Here is a 4,624-nt window from a genome sequence, read left to right on the forward strand (position 1 = left end):
GAGACTCGTTAGAGTCTCATCGGAATTTTCAGAAGCTCGCCGAAGCTTGATTTCGGCTTCTCCTTGGCCTAAATCGGCCGGAGAAGATGGATATAAGAGATTCCAAGAGAGATAGAGATTGGAAGATGAAGAGGCTTGGCCTTTTGGCCAAAAGTAAATCTCGCCGGATTTAATGGTGGTTCGGCGGCAACGATGCTTGCTTCCTTAGGCTCGCCGGCAAGAAGAAGAAGGGGGGTTTGTGTTAGTCTCGGTTGGAGATAGAGGGAGAGAGATTGAGATTGAGATTGAGAGGAAGGGGGATAGATTGAAATTGGGAGAGAGGGGAGAGGGTTTGGCGGAGAGGGAGAATGCGAAGAGAGAAAGAAATGGAGGAAGAGAGAGAAAGAAAGAAAGAAAGAAGAGAAAAAAGAAAAAGAAAAAAAAGGAAAAAAAAATAAAAAGAAAAAGAAATTAGGGTTAAGGGGAAAAATGAACGGCAAAAGCATTTTTCGGAATTTTAAAAGACGCATTTTCAATCGATCAAAGGGTTTTTTGATCGATCCAACACTTACTTCGATCGATCTAAATGGATTACGATCAATTGAGATAGATTTCGATCGATCAGATTGGAAGCTGAAAAGTCACAAATTCAGTGGGTTCGATCAATTGAAGTGGAATTTCGATCAATCGAACTGGAGTTCAATCGATTGAAACTTCACTGAAAGTGCACAAAATGTAAGAATTTTCCTGGAATCTGGATATTCAACTCATATCTAGACGACGCAGAAAATATCAAAACAAGAAATGAGGGGGGAATAGGGTTACAAACCCTACGAAACACACTAGTCTTTAATGTCTCTAGCAAGACGTTGGGCTCTTTTAGCCTGGATCAAAACTCTTGGTATGCATCCCTTCCTTGATGGGGTGAATGGAACTTTGAACCCCACCCAACAAACTATTCCCTAAGGAACTTGTTGGATTTGATTCAAATAAGATTGATGGCCCTTTATTAATAAAACTTTTGGGCTTCCATGCCCTTTCAACACTTGATTTGAAAACTACATCTTTTGCAACTTTTTTAGAAGACAAACCATTAGAAGTTTCAATACCAAGCAAAGACTCATTTTGTTTCAAATTTATTTTTAAGACATTTTTCAACAACACATACATCTTCATACTTGTCCATAGAATTGGGGGTTGGATTAAAAATATTCAACTTCACTTTCATGTGACCAAATGAAATCTTCATTATCCCCGTCTTACAATTAATGTTGGCATTAGCGGTAGCCAAGAAGGGACGGCCAAGGATAATGAGAATTTGGCTCTTAGGATTTGGGACCGGTTCCGTGTCAATGACAATGAAATCAACCGGGAAGAAGAACTTGTCAATTTTAATCAATACATCTTCAATGATACCTCGGGGCTCGGTCTGCTAGTTGCAAAACTACCGATGTCTATTTCAAATTATCTAAGCCCAATTGAACATAAACCGAATAAGGTAGAAGATTCACACTCGCTCCTAAATCTAAAAGAGCTCGATTGATAACATGATCACCAATGGTGCAAGAAGTGGTTGGTGAACCGGGGTCTTTGAATTTTAGGAGGGTGTTGTGTTATAAACTTAAGCTTACTTGCTCAGTCAAAACAACTTTTTTCGATGCTTAGCTTTTGTTCTTCCTCTTAAGAGTGCAAAGATCTTTAAAAAAATTGGCATAAGCCGAAATTTGTCGAATTGCATCCAAGAGAGAAAGATTGATTTTAACATGCTTAAACACATCAATGATTTCATTTGCTTTTCTTTATTGCTTTTCAAGAAAGGTGGATGTTTTTAAAGCATTCGGAAATGGAGCCTTGGGCTCAAAAACTTTTTCAAAATCATTTTTAGAAACATTTTCAATAATGGATTCTTTCACATGTAATGAAGGAGGTATAGGATGTGAGACGGGATGGGTGTCAACTTTTGGTTGCACCGATTCACTCTCTTCATTGGGAACATCAACTTGATTATCAAAAACTTTTCCACTCCTCAGAGTGGTCACCGCATTCACATGTAATGAATGAGGAATAGGATGTGAGACGAGATTGTTGCTTGGGTGGTGGATTCAAAGATATTTTTTCTTTTTCCCTAGCATTCAATGTACTAGTTATTTTCCCGACTTGGGTTTCTAGCTTTGCAATCAATTGGGAGTAAGAATGAAACAATTGGGTATTTGCCTCCAAAGTACCTAAAGCGGTTAGAACTTTTTCTTCAAATGCGGGCCTTCTTGAATTTCCTTGAGAATATGAAGATTGATTTGAAAAATAAGAGTTTGGAAATTGGTTACCATGTGATTCTTGGTAAGATGAATGGTAACCTTGGGAACCTTGGCCTTGCATTGGGGGCGGAACATACTTGCCTTGGGGAGGGTTTGAGCCTTCCCCTTGGCTTTTCCAAGAAAAGTTTGGATGGTTTCTCCACCCGGCATTATAGTGGGTGCCATAGGGATTATTCCCTTGGTTAACAAAAGTGGCATTCACTTGTTCATGATGTTCATTTTGTACATGTCCATGGAGACAATTGGAATTAGAATGTAAAACAGTAGAACAAGTCATGCATGGTTCATTGGAATGATGATGAGCATGATTAGGGGAGGAAGACACTTGATTTGTCGAACTTTGGTTAATCAAAAATTGATCAAACCTTTGGGATAAAGACTTCACTTTGGCTACTATATCATTAGAATGGTCAACTTGATATAAGCCGACATTCTTCCTTCTACTTAGATTTCTACCATTTTTAGATGATAAAGATCGATGCATTGAATTTTCACTCATGCTCTTATATAAGCGCCATACATTATCTTCATGCCTATCAAGATAAGAACCACCCATAGAAGCATCAATCATTCCTTTATAATTATCTGATAAACTTTTAAAGAAGAATTGAACCAATTGCCATTTAGGAATGTCATGGTGTGGATATTTCTTAAGCAAATCGTTCAATCGCTCCCATGCCTCATGAAACATTTTCCCTTCCCCTTGAGAAAATTCACAAATTGAAGTTCTCATTGCATTGGTCTTTGATACCGGATAGTACTTTTTTAAGAACTCTTATTGCATCTCTGCCTAAGAAGTTATCAAAAAAGGCCGTAAATTGTTAAACCAGTATTTTGCTTTTTCTTTAAGGGTGAAAGGGAAGAGTTTTAGCCTTAAAACCTCTTCCGTTATGTCCGTGTATTTTATGGTAGAACACACTTTAAGAAACTCATCCAAATATTTGTAAGGTTCTTCACTTGGTAGCCCATGGTAATTAGGAAGCATATGAATTGTTTGTGATTTAATTTCATAATGGTGTGCTCTAAATGAAGGTAATTGAATGCATGTTGGTGCATTATACTCATTTGGCATATAATAATCTCTCAAAGAAAGGGGAGGATTCACAATTGGTGGCTTGGCACGAGCACCATGATTTACTTGAACAATGGGAGGTGGATGTGGTACAAAAAATGGCCGAGGTATTCCCATTGGAATTTGGCTTTATTGTTGTGGAATGAAGGGTCTAGGCATGCCTAATGATACTTGAATGTTATCATGATATTGATGCACATTAGGGTGAAGAATGCCTTGTTGGTAGATGTGACCAAGGTTCTCCACATGGTCCTCTTTATGTTCCTACATTGATGAAATGGAGTCACTAGAATTACCCATTCCCTTAGGATTAGGAACAATGGATTTAAGATTCAAATTTAGTGGGACAAGAGTAGGATTCAATGACCTACGACCATGCATGCACAATCAAAATAAGCAACAACTCAACAACAAGTAAGTACTTGCACTTCCCCTCCACAACAAGTCAATCAACAAATCTCCACATACATTGATCCCATACTCCAATGCTTTCAACAATATGCAAGAAAATAAATTGCTTCCACGCGGGGCGACAATCTATCTAAACAAATAAAAATTGCCTCCACGCGGGCCGATGATTTAACTAAGTAAGAGAGTTAGAAAAACTCATAAAGGGTCCTTAAACAATTTCAATTTATTTTCAATTTTTGCCTTGCTTTACAAATTTTTTTTATTTTTATTTTTGCTTTTTATGCTTTTTACTTTACTTAGCTTAGCTTGCCTCTTTTGCTTTAGAATCATTTTGCTTTACTTCCCTTGGCTCAATGTACCTAGCCAATCAAGAACAAACACAATAAGTAACCAAAAAATAAAATAAAATAAAAACAAGATCAAAAGAGTACTACTTTCTAATTAATTCCAAAATACGGCGTTGCCAATCCCCAGCAACGGCACCAAAACTTGGTGGTGTCAAGACCTAGTTGCACAAAAGTGTGTGTGGAATAAAATGTAGCCAAGTTTGAATTTATAGAATGCCACTACCACTACTAACTATTAATGTAGCTAGAGTGAGTAGGGATCGTCCCAAGGGAAATGAGCGGTATTCTTGGAATCAATGATGGATTAGTAGGTCGATTGATCAAAAGATGGTTTGATTTGATTAATTAACTAATGGTTCCTTAAGACAATGACATTAAATGACAATCTAGAATTAGAGAAAAATATATGAGAGAAATGTCTTGGGGCTTAGAGTTCACCATTAAGCTTCACTTCACTAAACACTAGCAATTGTAAATTAATGAGGAAATTTAAGTTGTAA

At 37.3% G+C, this 4,624-nt stretch overlaps 1 pseudogene; it reads left to right on the top strand.

Moving 5' to 3' along the window:
• Positions 1-2,923: 2,923 nt before the first annotated feature.
• On the top strand, positions 2,924-3,022 carry LOC132301909 (small nucleolar RNA R71; annotated as a pseudogene).
• The last annotated feature ends 1,602 nt before the right edge of the window (positions 3,023-4,624 follow it).

Source organism: Cornus florida, unplaced genomic scaffold (assembly GCF_030987335.1).
Source record: "Cornus florida cultivar Cherokee Brave unplaced genomic scaffold, ASM3098733v1 CherokeeBrave_3.0.0_Hap2_Chr03, whole genome shotgun sequence".
Classification (NCBI taxonomy): Eukaryota; Viridiplantae; Streptophyta; class Magnoliopsida; order Cornales; family Cornaceae; genus Cornus; species Cornus florida.